Source organism: Chrysochloris asiatica, unplaced genomic scaffold, assembly GCF_000296735.1.
Source record: "Chrysochloris asiatica unplaced genomic scaffold, ChrAsi1.0 scaffold00086, whole genome shotgun sequence".
In the NCBI taxonomy this organism is placed as follows: Eukaryota; Metazoa; Chordata; class Mammalia; order Afrosoricida; family Chrysochloridae; genus Chrysochloris; species Chrysochloris asiatica.
Genome location: NW_006408604.1, coordinates 4,942,996 through 4,960,737, shown reverse-complemented (window position 1 = coordinate 4,960,737; position 17,742 = coordinate 4,942,996).

The window sequence follows — 17,742 nt, the reverse complement described above, 5'->3', positions numbered from 1 at the left end:
TTAATTAATTAATTAAAGGATGAGCGAGAAGGCTCACCATTCTGACTTCTAAGGAACACTCTGGTTATACTTCCTCTAAGACAGATTTATTTATTCTTCTGAAAGTCCATGGTACTTTCAATAGTTTTCACCAATACCACAATTCAAATGCATCAATTCTTTATGGTCTTCTGGATTCGTTATCAAACTTCCATATGCATATGAGGCGATTGAACGAACAATGGCTCAGGTTAGGCACAATTTGGTTCTCCAAGTGATCTCTTTGCTCTTTAACACTTTAAATAGGTCTTCTTCTGTAGATTTGCCTAATTAAAAAAATTAATAAAACATACCTGCTTTATGTTTACAATTTGATGTGTTTATATATTTCACTCTAACCATCAGCCCAATCAAGATAAAAAACATTTCAATCATATTAAAATATACCCTCATGCTATTTTGTAGTAAATTTCACTCACTGTCTCTGCTGTAACCAACTGCTAATATTATTGGTTTTTCCTATTCTAGAAATTCATGCAAATAATATATACATATACTTGTTATTGTTGTTAAGTGCTGTTGAATCGGTTCTTACTCACAGTGACCCTGCATAGGATTTCCAAGCAGCAGTAGGTAAGCTTGAACCACCAATCTTGCCATTCAAACTGACTTTGCAGTCCAGCGCATTAACCCATAATGCTGCACTGAAACTCAACTATCTCTGGATATAGTCATTGAAAACTGAGTCTCATACAAGTTGTTGCATGTTTCAGTGAATTATTTGAATTACCAAACACATTTAAAATGTGTTTCTTCTGGCATCATATAAAAGATCATGTGTTTTTAAAATATACTCTTTCAATTTGTGTATTTAGTCCGTTTACATTTAGAGTAACTGTTAAAATCATTGTAAACCAGTCTACATTCTATTATTTCCTTCATTCATTTTGTTCTTGTTCCTGTTTTATATTTTCCTTTGAGGTTACTTATGTTTAGCATTCTCTTTTACTTTTCTACTGGCATTTTTATTAAGTTATGGTATTTCATACTATGCTTGTTGCCACAGTGTTTAAATATGCATTTTGAACTTACCATGATCTATATTCAAATGCAGATGATACCACATCACATATACAACTGTTTCTTCCCACATATTTTGTACTATTACTGCCATATTTTACTTCCATATGTGGTCTACATCACTAAATATATTGATTTATTTTTCATTTAAACAGTTAATTCTTTTTAAAGAGTTTTGAGAAGCAAACATCATACACACATGCTCACACATGGTGTGTTTGTGTGTGGGAATATAACTTTCACTAGTTTACATGAAGTAACAATATTCTCCAACCCAAAGAACATCATGTAGCTCATGTTTGCTGTTACTGTAAATACTCAGCTTATGTTTACCTGAAAATTCTATTTTTGTTAAAAATTTTCAAAGTTATTTCCACTTTAGATAGAATTCTAGAATGTTTCATTTATTTATTTTTTCAATTCTGCTGGTTTGGATTCAGTCTGATGAGAATTCAGTGGTCATTTAAATTTTTCCCCTTTTATATAATGTATCTTTTTTTCACTGGTCACTTTTTTTATTTTTAACATTTTATTTGAATTGAATGAAGGTTAGCAGAGAAGATCATCAATTTTATATTCAGCAAATCATACACTTTGTTTCATCTCAATGATTGCAATCTGCTGCATGTAACAACAGTTATCCCACTTCCTCCAAGTAGCTGTATCCTCCTTCCCATCTTTTTTTCAACTTTGTCCTTAGGTAAACATTGCCCTTTTGATCTTTAATGATTAATTATCCCATGATAGACATACTTTACTATTTTTTGTTGTCCCCCTTATATAAGTTTCTTCTGCTTGCTGAAAATTGGGTCACAAGGGTGAGTTCTATTCCAGAGCTAAAGGGTGGTTGAGGGCCATGGTCTCAGGTTGCTCTAGTCCCTTTTTGACCAGTAAGCCTGGTCTTTTTTGTATAATTTTGAGTTTTGTTCCACATTTTCTCCCATTCTATTTAGGACCGTCTGATGCGATGCCCTTCAGATTTCACTGGTCACTTTTAAGATATATTTTTCCCTTTGTCAGTGATTTTTAGCAATTTGATTATAATGTATTTTGGTGTAATCTTATATATTGTTCATTTCCAGAGAGGTTGATATGTTTATCAAATCTGGAAAAATTTCAACTATGAAATATTTGTTTTCCATTGCCATTTAAGAAACTCATATTTCATAGATATTAAACCAATTTACATTGTTTATGGTTCACTGAGACTGCTAAACCTTATTCTTTTCTTTCCTCAACCTCACACCATAAACCTCTTTTTTGGTTATTGTGTTTGGGCTCTTCCTATGCTTTAGTTTGAATAGTCTCTATTTTCATGTTTATTATTTCACTTTGTCTTCTTTGAGAAAATTAAATCTGCTATTGTTGTTGTCAAATGCCTTCCAGTTGATTCTGACCCACAATGACCCTGTATAGAGCTTCTGAGATTTCTTCTTTTTTTTTTACCACCCCCAGAAAAGTTCTAGGGGGCAGAAAGCCTCATCTTGCTCCAGGAGAAAGGCTTGTGGCCTCTAACTACAAACTTTATTGTTTGAAGTCTTTTCGTATGGAATCATCACACTCAACTATTAAGCCCATTCAAACCATATTTTTTTTTTTCAGCTTCTTTAAGATTGCATGGGGTGGTCTCTGACCTCTGACTTCACAAGAATGAAGGAGAATCAAGCTCAACATTAGACCAAAGCCAATCCTATGAGGCTGGATTCAGACATGCCTCTACTCTACAATCTTCTTCATCAATTCTAACACTAACTGTACTTCCCAAGATACTCTATGCTTCTATGTTGGGTAGGATAATTCAAATCCGTGTCCACACAGCATTCACAGATAATACAACTGTGAGTTTACTACGCTACCAGAGTATAGTTTAGTTTAAATGAGTTAATAGATACAGAACACTAGAAACAGAGACTGACATAAGTATTCAGAAAAAGTGACATGATGATGATGATAGTAAAAGAACTGTCTTCATTACACCTATTCGGATTTACAGGGTATCAGATAAGGTCTAAGTCGGAAGGCAGAACTTAAAGAATTAAACCATTATGTACTTCATGTAATAAATATTCTACAACTCCTCTTTTGAGCTAGGCAGGAATATTGAGCCTGATACTCCAAATATGTTTTCTCTACCAATAAAAACAGAAATAAATGTTAACAAATGATGATGAGATATATTTTCCTTCACAGATATTTTTTCAGCCTCTGCACTAACTACACTAATTTATAAGGCTGCTAAAATAATCTTAGATAAATAGTGGGAAGTTTCATATAGTCTCCATAAAATATTTCTTCCAGATAAAGCAGACTAAGATTTACCTCTTAACATTTTTTAGACTCTCACCAGATTCCATTGTTATAATTTGGTAATGTTCAACAATATGTGGAAAGCACTTTTTCTACTTTTTCTACAAACTTATCCTCACAGTGAGGTGAAATTTGTGCATCCCTAGGGATTTTAAAAAGAGAGTGTGGTGGAAGGAGAAGTTGAAAGGCAAAGAGTAAGTTCAAATTGTCAAGGCATGTGGTCTGTTTGAATTTTACCCAGGGGATCACCCATATTTATTGTCAGAGTAAAGAAATCTTGGAAAGCAAAAGAGACAATTCAAAAGTGGCAGGAAAATCCCAAGCCAAATGGCAAAAATGAATGATAATGTTTTATAAGTTGTGAAGCAGGTTTATCCCAAAGGGCTCTTTTTAGAACAAGCAGTTTCTCAGCTATATACAGTTTTTAACTCACATAAGCTTCATAACAAGGAAATATCAGTGGAAGGAAATAGAATTGCTGAATTAAATTGAATTTCCATTTTATTTTAAAAAGGTGAAACTTGCACACTATTATTTAAAGTTCTAATAAAATTACACAGGTGTTTTATATCTATCCAACCTCACCTAAGACTCTTAATTTTGTTCGATACATACTTTGTCTGACTCTGATTTTTTTTGTGTGTGAAGAATTAATGGTGAAGTGAACCAAATAACATTTGAGTGCTATTTTAAGAGAGCACACTCTCTTCTGTTACCCTTAATTTAATAATATATATTTGTTCTTTAATATATGATGAAATGACAATAATCACTATTTTAACCATGTTCCTTGAGGACATACTGTGATGGCCATATTGTAAAATGAAAAATATATATATTTAAAATCAAAGTATATTAAAAGGTGAAGTAGGATTATCTAGCTTCAAAATTCAAGTCATTGTTAGTTCATTATACCAAAGTCTCTTGGTTTAAGGATGTTGAATGCCATCGTCATTATAAATCATTTTAACCCTTTGTAAACACCTCTTTGAACACAATGTTCTTCTAGACACTCAACAATGAATTATACAGGGAGAGTGCTTAGGTTTTAAGAGTTTATAATGTAAGACTATACCTACACCACACTGATGAATATAGAAAAGAATACATTAAATAATTAAAAAGAAAAAAATGAAAAGCAACCTTATTAGATTTAGACAAAATTATCCTCATTTTATAGATAGTGACCAAGTATAAATATACTTTATTTTTGTATTTAGTGTTTATATCTGCTGATATGAGGAAACCCTTTAAACTATTCCAATAAAACTTGGCATGAAAACATTCATGAAGGATATACTAGTTGGCACCATCTTCATTATGTTTACATTCTGAATACTACCATTACTCACAATAGTAAGTGAGTAGTAAAGAAGAAACAATGTTTGTGGTTGTTGTTAAGTGCCATCGAGTGGGTACTGACCCATAGTGACCCTATGCACAGTAGAACAAAACACTGCCCAATAATGGGCCAACCTCACTACTGTTGCCACTCTTGAGTCCATCGATGCTGCCACTTGGACAATCCATCTCATTGGGGTTCTTCCTCTTTTTCTCTGACTTGCCACCTTACCAAACATGATATCCTTCTCCAGTGACTGGGCCCTCCTGACAATATGTCCAAAGTATGAGAGATAAAGTTTTGACCATCTTGGCCTCTAAGGAGCATTCTGGCTGCACTTCTTTCAAAATGGATCTATTGGTTCTTTTGGCAGCTCATAGCACTTTCAATATTATCCTGCAGCACCATAACTCAAAAGCATCAATTCTTCTACGGTCTTCCTTATTCACTGTCCAGCTTTCGCATGTATATGAGGTTATTGAAAATACCATAGCTTGGGTCAGGCACACTTTAGTCCTCAAACTGACATATTTGCTCTTCAACACTTTAAAAAGGTCTTATGTAGCAGATTGTTGTTGTTGTTGTTAAGTGCCGTCGAGTCGATTCCGACCCATAGCGACCCTGTACAGGGTTTCCGAGGGTGTAAATCTTTACGGGAGTAGAAAGCCTCATCTTTCTCCCGCGGAGCGGCTGGTAGTTTCGAACCGCTGACCTTAATGTTCGCAGCCCGATTCGTAACCACTACGCTACCAGAGCTCCTTATGTAGCAGATTAGCCTAATGCAATACGTCGTTTGATTTCTTGGCTGCTGCTTCCATGAGTGTTGATAGTTGATCCAAGAAGAATGAAGTCCTTGACAACTTCAATCTTTTCACCATTGATAAGAATGTTGCTTAGTGGTTCAGTAATGAGGATTGTTTTCTTTGTATTGAGATGTAATGCATACCGAAGGCTGTGCTCTTTGATCTTCATCAGTAAATGTTTTAAGTCCTCTTCACTTTCAGCAAGCAAGGTTGTATCATCTGCATATCGCAGGTTGTAAATGAGTCTTCCTCCAATCCTGATGCCACATTTTTTTTTTTTCATATAACCCAGCTTCTCATATTATTTGCTCAGCATACAGGTTGAATAAGTATGGAGAAAGAATACAACCCTGTCACACACTTTTCTTAATTTTAAAACATTCAGTGTTCCCATGTTCTGTTCGAACAATAGCCTCTTTGTCCAGGTACAGATTCTTCATGAGCACAATTAAGTGTTCCGGAATACTCATACTTCACAATGTTGTCCATAGCTTGTCATGACCCACAAAATCAAAAGCCTTCTTTGTAGTCAATAAAGCACAGGTAAAAATCTTTCTGATATTTTCTGCTTTCAGCCAAGATCCATCGGACATCAGCAGTGATATCCCTCATTCCACATCCTCTTCTGAATCTGGCTTGAACTACTGGAAGTTCTCTGTCAATGTATGATTGTAGCCGTTTCTGTATTACCTTTAACAAAACTTTATTCGCATGGAATATCAAAGAGATTGTCCGATGATTTCTGCATTCCATTGGGTCACCTCTTTTGCAATGGGCACAAATATGGATCTCTTCCAATCAGTCAGCCAGATAGTTGTCAACCAAATATCTTGGCAGAGATGAGAGTGCCTCCTGTGCCACCTCACTTTCTTGAAATATTTCAGTTTATATTCCATCATTTCCTGGTGTCTTGTTCTTTGCCAATTCCTTCAATGCACCTTGGACTTCCTCCTTCAATATCATTGTCTCTTGATCATATGCTACCTTTTGAAATGTTTGAACATTAATCATTTCCTTTTGGTATGGTGACTCTGTGTATTCCTTCCATCTTCTCTTGATGCTTTCTGCATTATTTAATAATTTGCCCAGGTAATCTTTCAATAACAAAAGTTGAGGCTTGAATATTTTCTTCAGTTCCTCCAGTTTAAGAAAGGCTGAGTGTGTTGTTCCTTTTTGGTTTTCTGATTCCAGATCTTTGCACATTTTTTTATAATATTTGGCTTCATCTTCTCGAGCAGATCTTTGAAATTTTCTGTTCAGCTCTTGGACCTCCTCATTTCTTCCATTTGCTTTAGCACCTCTACGTAAGAGAACAAGTTTCAGAGTCTCTTCTGACATCCATTTTGACTTTTTCCTTCTTTCTTGTCTTCTCAGTCACTTTTTGCTATCTTTATGTATGATGTTCTTGATGTCATCCCACAATCTTTTGGTCTTCTGTCTTTAGTGTTAATGTATCAAATCTGTTCTTCAGATGATCTCTAAATTCAAGTGGGATATATTTAAGGTCATATTTTGGCTCTCGTGGACTTGTTTTCATTTTCTTCTGCTTCAGTTTGGATTTGCATATGAGCAATTGATGATCTGTTCCACAATCTGCCCTTGTTTTGACTGATGATATGGAGCTTTTCCATCATCTCTTTCCACTGATGTAGCCAATTTGATTTCTGTGTATTCTGTCTTGTGAAGTCCATGTGTATATTCATCTCTTATGGTGTCTAAAGAAGGTGTTTGAAATGAACAAATCATTGGTTTTGCAGAATTCTATCATGCATTCTCTAGCATCATTTCTATCACCAAGATCTTATTTTCCAACTACTGATCCTTCCTCTTTGCTCCCAACCTTTGCATTCCAATAACCTGTAATAATCAATATGTCTTGACTGCATGTTTGATCAATTTCAGATTCAAGAACAATGCTATAGCAACACAAAAACATTAGGACATGTAGAAATGGGATTATCGATGTCAATGACTGTGATTTGTACTGAGACGGTTTATTCATGAGCCTTTAATTTTTACCTTTCTTTGTCCATGTGGTTTGAATGGTAAAATTGTCAGAGATTAGAACTTCTGTGGTATGATGTTGAGTTGATTCTGAGTCATAGCAACCCCTAAAGGTTTCCAAGAGCTGCTGGTGGGTTTAAACCACTAACCTTGAGGTTAGCAGTCTAGGGCTTATCCTACAGCACCACACCAGGACTCGGAGATATAGACTAGAGACTATTAAAATCTTATGACAAGAAACTGTGTTGAGACTGTCAGTATTATATTAAGTAATGTGCTTTTCCAAGTGGATGTTCCATTGGAAGACCTGACATGATAGTTCGGCCCCTCTTCAGTTCATTTGAGTCACCCTTTCCAGACAGAAATCTGCCTCTTAGCATCTCTGTAGTATGCTGATCAGCATTAGTAAACTTTTATCTTAATAACATTTAAACTTAGCATTTCCTTCACATTCTATGGATTCATGATTTTTCCATAAATAAATTTTAAAAGTGTGAGGAGGGAGTGATGGCGAAAGTCATAAAATATTTTAATTATAGGAGTAAATTTGTTAATCCCATGACTATATCCTCATATATTATAATTCAATCAACCATATAAATAGTACACTAATGATTTTTCTCTCTTATGAAATTAGATTATTCTAAAGTATCTGGTAGTACACTGTATAATTCCCTGGGTGCTTAAATTCAGAAAAGTAAGGCTGAATAATCAGTCAGTGAGATATGGAGAAGAGAAGGTAGAAACGATGAGGCAGAAGATGAGGTTGGTAAAAATGAAACCTAAAAACATAACCTGAATTGTGGTATTATGCTGTTGTAGTTATTGTAATTCCCACCAAATAACTGGGCTTTGTTGTTAAGTGCTGTGGAGTTGGTTCTGACTCACAGTGACTTCTTTAGGATTTCTAAGGAATGGCTGCTTGGTTTCAACTGCCAATCTTGAGGCTAGTAGTCCAGTGCTTCTCCTACAGCACCATACCAAGTAGTACTATGTAAATGACTGGGTTTGTTGTTGCTGTTGTTAAGTGCCATTGAGTTGATTCTGACCCATAGTAATCCTGTATAGGGTTTCCAAGGAGGAGCTGGTGAGCTTGAACTGCTGAACTTGCAATTCAAATGGCTTTGCATTATGGTGCATTAACCCACAGTGTCACACCAGGACTCCAAATGACTCGGTTGTTGTTGTTGTTGTGAAGTGCCGTCAAGTCGGTTCCAAACCATAGCGACCCTGTATAGGGTTTCTGAGGAGCAGCTGGTAAGCTTGAACCACTGACCTTGCAGTTCAAATGGATTTTCAGTCTGGCACATTAACCCACAGCACCACACCAGGACTCCAAATAACTGGGTAGTACTATGTAAATTTGATGTGCTTTGGGCCTATCAGAGGGACTGGATGGATACCTTGCTAATATAATAAAGTCAATAAGGTACATGACACCCTTATGGATCATGCAAATATGGAAGCTTAATGTGGGAAATGGTCAGTTTTTCCATCTAACTAGATTTAAAATGAGCCGTCTCAGAGTTGGAAATAGGATCTCACTACTATCAAGAAAGAAGAACTATGAGTGGAGTGTATCTTTTGGACTCAAGATCTCTAAACTGAACTTCCTCAATCTCGGAGACAGAAAACCTTGATATCGGACACAATAAGAGGAAATGAGAAGCAATGGCAAAGCAACAACAGCAACAGAGGCATTAGATGCAGGAGATGGCATGGTGGGCTTCCTTTCCTGGAAAGTGAAAGTTGAGTGCTTAAACCATATGAGTATTGTCTATGATTTTCATGTGGCCATTGCAGGGAATTATCAAACCCAACAGAGAGGGATAAAGTGTCGTGGGGCAGTTGGTATCAGAACTGTTTAAAAAGGTCCGAGGATGGAGGTATGTCTGACTTCCTCCTCATAGGAATCAACCTTGGAAATACAAAGATTGGGAAGTTACAGGAGGTCAGACACCACCTCCACGCAATTTTTTTATATTCATTACTTTTGTATGTGTACTTTTATTCAATTTTATTGAGATACAATTTGCATATAGTAAACAGAAGGCATTTTAAGTATTCAGTTTGACAAGTTTAGACTATTATTTTTATCCATGTAAACACCATCCCAATTAAAATATAGAATAGTTTCATAACTCTAAAAAGTTTCATCATCCCCCTTTGTAATCAGGCCCTGTAACTCTCCATAGGTTTTACTATTCTCACTACAGATTAGTTTTGCTTGTGAGAATTCCATATAAAAAAGTCATACACAGGAGGTCTAGGATTTTTGTATTGAGCAAAATGCTTTTGTGATTCTTCATGTTCTTGCATTTATCAACTATTTCTTCCCTTTCAATATCTTTATTATTTCAGTGCAATACTATAATATTTGCCGATGGATATTTGGGTTATTAATTTTGATTGTTTTGATCTATCCCAATTCTCAAAAAGATAAATTGAGAAAATTATGAGTTTACTTTTGAATGTATTTTTTGGTTATGAATAGAATGGAACAATGATTTGAATAGCCCAGAAATAAAATGGAAGTGTGAATTTGGAACTTTACAGGAATACTAAAACTATTAATATCCATTTAGATTAATCTATTTACAAGTAGATTTTAAGTTTCTCAATTAAAGTTTTCACCTTTATTAAAGGTATATTAGAAAATAACACAAGCATTGTCATTTCGAGTTGATAAAAGAGATTAGAACATGTTTACATAATGAATAGTGGAAGGCAGACTATTTTGTATAAAACACAATGCCTATCATGTGTCCATTTCGTCATAAATAGAATTTAAAATTCTATAAATCTAAAAACAACTTCACACAAATAATTCAAATACTTTTAAACTAATTTTAGCTAGTATTTCAAATCTATTTACATGAATGAAACATTGTAAATTTGTATTTTAAATAAATATCAGAAACATGAATTGCAATTTTATTACACCAATAATATTTCATTCACCAGAATTTGATCTATATGTATGTCCATTCCAACAAAAATGACTCAACGAAATGTGGAAATCATTCAATAATGTCACCTGAAAGTAAATTTTGCTGAAGACAATTTCAAAATAGCAGTACTTAGACATGGGCTGCCAAAAATTCAAACTTGATTCAGAAAAGGATGTGGAATTAGGGATATCATTGCTGATGCCAGATGGATCTTGATTGGATACTGTAAGTTTTCCTGTGTTTTATTGAGTATGCAAAGGATTACAACAAACTATGGATAATATTGAATATTACGAAGACTGGGTATTCCCGAACACTTACATGTGCTTGTAAGAAACCTGTATATAGACCAAGAGTTAGTAGTTGTAACAGGATAAAGGAATACTGAATTGTTTAAAATCAGCAAAGTTATGCCACAAGATTGCATCTTTTCACAACATATTCAATCTTTATGTTGAGCAAATAATCCAGGAAATGATTACATGGAAAAAAAAAAAACAAAGTGGCAACAGAATTGACTGAAGGCTCATTAAAAACTTGCAATATGCAGATGACACAGTTTGGTTTTCTAGAAGAAAAGAAGACTTGAAATAATTAGTGAATGATAAAGATCAAAGGATACAGCCTTCAGTATGGATTGCACCTCAATGTGAAGAAAATGAAAATCCTCACAACGAAACCAATAAATAACATCATGATAAATTAGGGAAAAGATTGTGACTTAATTTTGCATGGATAGAAAATCAACACTCATGGAAGCAGCAGTCAAGGAATCAAATAATGTATTGTGTTTGACAAATCTGCTGCACAAGACCTCTTTAAGAGGTCTTTAACACTGCCAGTTTGAACACTAAGATATGCTTGATGCAAGCCAAGGTATTTTCAATTGCCTCATATGCATGAGAAAGTTGGACAATGAATAAGGAAGACCATTGGAGAATCAATGCACTTGAATCATGGTTCTGGAGAAGTCTTTCTCAATGGACTTCTAGGAGAACAAGTAAGTCTATCTTTGAAGAAATACAGTAAAAATGCTCGTCTCTGTACTTTGGACATGTTGTCAGGAGGGACCAGTCCTTGGAGAAGGACATTATGCTTGGGAAAATGGAGGGTCAGTAAATAAGAAGACTCTCATGTAGATGGATTGACGCAGTGGCAGTAACAATGATCTCAACCTAACAATTAAGAGGATGGTGCAGGACTGGGCAGTGTTTTGTTCTGTTGTGCTGACTTGACAGCACCTAACACCACCAAGATTTACAATATAAGGTTCAGTCTTCAAATTACTGTTTTGTTTTGTTTTCTGGTACAAAATATTATTCTTAAAGAATTTATATTCTTTATATAACTAAACTTTAGCTATATAAGATAGTTGAAAACACATTAACTTTCTGAGGGTGATTAAAGATATTATCAAGTTAATATTTTCCTCCACATAAACTCCTGGTTTACTTTAAAATATATATTTAGTTATAAGTACCACTAAGCAATAGGATAAACAGTGAGTATCTTACTTCCCATTTTAAAGATGGTGTATTCCAATTGTTAAGGAGCTCTGGTAGCGTAGTGGTTTATGAATTGGGCTGCGAACCTTAAGGTCAGCAGTTCGAAACTACCAGCAATTCTGTGGGAGAAAGATGAGGCTTTCTGCTCCTGTAAAGATTTACAGCCTCTGAAACCCTGTACAGGTGCTATGAGTCGGAACCGACTCCATACCACATAACAACAACATTCCAATTGTTGGCTGAAGCAATTTTTTTTTTAATTTTTTTTTTACTATTCCAGAGTCTCTAAAGAAGGAAAATACATTTAAAATAAATTGTTAAAAGTTTATTTTAAACTTTGAATTAAAAGTTCAGCTACTTATCTGAATAAAACTTATATACAATTGCAAACAAATGTTACATATGGCATTTAGCTGACTCTCTTTTCATCTTCTGCTTATCTTTTATTTCTAGTATTTTTCTATCATAAAATTGCTTGAATAGGGTGGCTGTCTTTACTGTACATCATAGTTTATACTTAGTAATCAGGACCAAGAGAATTATGCAGATGAAATAGGCAATGGTTAACCCTTCTTAAAAGTTACGAAGACCACACTCTATTGGTAGAAATTATTTAGTTATCTAAGAAACCAATCATGGATTTCATCTTATTTTATGGATGCTAGGGAACTTTAGTGATATGAGTGGAAAATGTATTGTATTTGACCAGTGGCAAGTTTGTTTCATGTCCATGGGATTTTCTTATGGTAGATACAGAGGAAATATTACATAGCATATTTATGAAAGTTTCTTCCTATTTTCTTTATTAGTACTTACTTTCTTTTACCCTTTTATTATCACTTTGAAGAGAAGCTTAAAGAATCTTAATCTTATGATTAGATCATAGTACCCTTCTCTTTCTTGATATTTGTGGTGGGGTTTTAGAAAGAAGGAAAAGAGTGAATGGATATTGGATATTTTAATAGGGATAGGAAGAAACAACTGGATATAAACCCATTTTACCCAATTCAAAAATTGCTTATAATTAGCTCTGAAAGATGGAGCAGTGGTTAAAGTGCTTGGTTCCTAACCAAAAGATCAGCAGTTTGAACTCACCAGTGACTCAGTAGGAGAAAGATGTGGCAGTTTGCTTTTGGACAGATTAATAGTTTATGAAAGTTTATGGGGCAGTTCTATTCTGTCCTACAAGGTCACTCTGAGTCAAAATCAACTCATTGGCAGTGGGTTTATTTTAGATCTGCAAGGTATATCCTACAGCACCACAACAGGACTCTAAACTAATGATATCCTAAACTATCACTAGTTTACAGTCCTGGTGTGGTGCTGTAGGGAAAGCACTGGACTGTTAACTGTGAAGTCAGTGTTCAAACCCACTAGCTTCTCCTTTGAAACTGTATACAATGTAACTATGAATCTCAGATATTATCCTGTCTGTGATAGGATAATATCCATATACCTACAAGGAAAATCATTTAAGTTAATACCATTATTATTCACATTTACACATGAATCAATAATGAAAATGATGATGAAATTGAATAATTCTATCAACCTCTTCAGTCAGAAATTTATCAAACATGCAATCAAGATGTACTGATAAAACTGGTTACTGGAATGCAAATATTGGAACCAAAGGAGGGATAAGTAGATGGAAAATATGACCTTGGTGATAGAAATGATGCTGGAGATCCCATGAGAGAATTCTGCATGACCAATGACTTCTTCGTTGCAAAAAAAAAATTTTTTTAAACAATATAAGAAATGTCTACACACACGGAACTTTTCAGATGGAATACAAAGAAATCGAATTGACTACAACTGTGGAAAAATACAGTGGAAAACTCCATCAGCCAAAATAACATCAGGTCAGACTGTGGAATAGACAATCAATTGCTCACATGCAAGTTCAAACAGAAGCTGAAGTAAAAAGAAGTTCACAACAGCCAAAATATGACCTAGATGATATCCCACCTGAATGTAGAAATCATCAGAAGAACATAGTTGATGCATTAGACACTTAAGAACAAAGAGTTTTGCAATGACATCAAGAACATCATACAGGAAGAAAGGTCATTAAGAAGACAAGAAAGAAGGAAAAGACCAAATGGATGTCAGAAGAAACTGAAATTGGCTCTCCAGTGTAGAGATGCTAAAGCAAATGGAAGAAGTGAGGAGATAAAGAACTTTATAGAAAATTTCAAAGAGCAGCTTGAGAAGACAAAGTCAATTATTATAACAAAATGTGCAAAGACCTGGAGTTAGAAAACCCAAGGGAAGAACATATTTATCATTTCTTAAGCTGAGGGAACCGAAGAAAAAATTCAAGCCTTGACCTGAAATATTAAAGGTTTCTATGGGCAGAAGGAGCTCTGGTAGCGTAGTGCTTATAAATCGGGCTGCGAACCTTCAGGCCAGCATTTCGAAACTACCAGCCGTTCCGCGGGAGAAAGATGAGGCTTTCTGCTCCCGTAAAGATTTACAGCCTCGGAAACCCTGTACAGGGTCGCTATGGGTTGGAACCGACTCGAAGGCACTTAACAACAACAACAACATGGGCAGAATATTGAATTATACAGACAGCATCAAAGGAAGATGGAAGGCTTATACAGAGTAACTGTACCAAAAATAAATGGTCGATGGTCGATCATTTCAAGAGGTAGTGTATGATCAAGAACCAATGATACTGAAGGCAGAATTTCAAGGTGCATTGAAGGCATTGAACAATAACAAGACTCCAGGAATGATGGAATAACAATTGATATCTTTCAACAAACTGATGGGGCACTGGAGGCACTGTCATCTATGCCAATAAATTTGGAAGACAAAACTCTCTGGTCAACTGACTGAAAGAGATCCATATTTGTGCCCATTCCAAACAGAGATGACCCAACAGAATGCAGAAATCACCAGACAATATCATTAATTTTTGCTAAAGATAATCCAAAAGTTTTGCTAAAGATAATCCAAAAGTGACTGCAAATGTATGTTGACAGAGTACTACCAGAGGTTGAAGGCAGGTTCAAATGAGGAACTAGTGATATCATTGCTGATGTCAGATGGATCTTGGCTGAAAGCAGAGAATATCATTGCTGATATCAGATGGATCTTGGCTGAAAGCAGAGAATACTAGAAAAATGTTTACTTCTACTTCATTGACTTTGAAAAGGCTTTTGATTGTGTGGACTATGACAAACTATGGACAACATTGCAGAATATGAGTATTCTGGTACACTGAATTGTGCTCATGAAGAACATGTACATAGACCAAGAGGCAGTTGTTCAAACAGAACAAAGGAACACTGATTGGTTTAAAATTAGCAAAGTTGTAGGCCAGGGTTGTATTCTTTCGCCATACTTATTTTGTATGCTGAGCACATTATCTGACAGGGTGGATTATATGAAGAAAATGTGGCATCAGGATTGGAGGAAGACTCATTAATAACCTGTGATATGCAGATGATACAGCCTTGCTTGCTGAAAGTGAAGAAGACTTAAAATACTTATTGATAAAGATCAAATACCACAGCCTTTGGTATGGATTGTATCTCAATGTAAAGAAGACAAAAGTCCTCACCACTAGACAAATAATTCACATCAAGATAAATGGGGAAAATATTGAAGTTGTCAAAGACTTCATTTTCCTCGGATCAACCATCAACACCCATGGAAGCAGTAGTCAAGAAATTAAATGGTGTATTGCATTAAGCAAATCAACTGTACAATACCTCTTTAAAGTGCTGAAAAGCAAAGATGTCAGTTTAAGGACTAAGGTGCACCTGACCCTTGCCATGGTATTTTCAATAACCTCATATGCATTTAAAAGTTGGACAGTGAACAAGGAAGACCACAGAAGAATTTATGCATTTGAGTTTTGGTAAAGGAGAAGAAAATTAAAAGTACCATGGACTGCCCAAAGAACAAACCATTTTGTGTTGGAAGAAGTACAGTCAGAATGCTACTTGGAAGCTAGGATGGCCTGACATTATCTCTCATACTTCGGGCATATTGGCAGGAGGGACCAGTCCCCGGAGAAGTATATCATGTTTGATAAAGAGGAAGATTGGTGAAAAAGATTAATACCCCCAACTAGATGGATTAGCACAGTGGCATCAGCAAAAGGATCAAACATAGGAATGATTGTGAGGTTGGCACAGGACTAGACAGTGTTTCGTTCTTTTGTGCATAGGGTCACTATGAGTCGGTACCAACTCGGTGGTACATAACAATAACAACAACATGAATTGCAACTAACTGGACAGCCCTTAATAAGAACAACGTCACTAATTTGGAGTTCTGGCATGGCAATGTGGGATTAATCTAATCACAAGGTCTTCAGTTCAAATGCATCAGCCACTTCTCAGAAACCCTATTCAGACACTAACAACAAGAGCATCACTAGCTTAACTTCAAACAGATAAATAAGGAAAGCATTATCCTTTATTGTTACCTGCACCAGGTTTATGTACAATGATTCAGTAGCAGTGGCAAGTCCATCAACAATTCCTGAAAGTTAAGGGTGGGGAGCCCAAATGAGACTAGACATGATAAAGCTTACTGTTTTCTTGTTTCAAAGTAAATGTCTATGAGAGTTCACCCTTGGGACTTCCCTTAACCAGCTGCTCCTCTTTACTCTCTTCCATCCTTCACCTAACACAGGAGACAGCTCTAATGCATTAATGGCTAAAGGCTGAAAACACCATAGTGTGCATGAAGGTATTCAGAAATCCTTTTCCTCAAATACTTTTGCTTTACAGTTCATTTTTTAACAAAGGACTAGAAACAAAAATGTGGATGTGAGTGAAAGAGAAGAGCAGGGGGTGAACGACCACTTTGTAGCAAATGAATTATATTTAAAGTCAATTTTTAACTAATTCTTCCTGTGACTATTAAAAGAGCTAGTGCTACACAGAGTCACAAACCAGTCCCAAGAAAATGAGTATCAATAAGAGATACACTTGTAGGCATAAAGTATCCTCTTTAGAGAAAATCATTCTTGAAGTTCATATATCAGATTTGTTCTCACTATTTAAAAAGTATAATAGAAATAAAGAAAAATCGTTGGATTTACCCATCTTAAAGAGACAATAAATTGACCTCCCACTGAGGACAGAACACAGTAAGGGAAGAAAAAAAAAAAAAAAATCCCAGTCAACAGTAGATTTTGCTTCTGTTCAATTTCCTCACATATACAGATTATCTTTATCTTTTTCATATTTTAGCCTCATGATATAGTTATTAGGAGAACATTATCCAAAGACTGAAAAAATCTTAATGTGCCTGGGTAGAAAATATTTTATGTAACTTTTGTGCTCTATTTCCTGTAGTATCATATGCTTTTTTTTTTTTTTTTACTCTTATTTGTTCAGCCCTTTCTTTCTTCTTGACTACTAAATTGTTAGAAGTACTATGGGAATCTAACTTCTTTTCCTTACTTAAAGAGCTTCATTTATTAGCCTTTACCATGAGCATGATATCTTACATATTTAACTTTACTATAATATGCAATGATACATATACTTTAATTTATCAGGAAAGAAGTTCTCAGCAAGTGTTTTTATTTCCACAGTCACCTTGTTTAGGTATTAACTGCTGTAAAAAATGTTTCTTGGAGGTGACCTCTTCAAGATACATATATTTTGCCATCAACAATCCATAGTAGAGTTTGAAATAGGATGTGAGATCTCGCAACGTTTTACTCAGTATCTTGGGAGACACCATTATCATGACCCCTTAAATTTACTGTCTTTGTAGACAACTTGCTATGGGAGAGG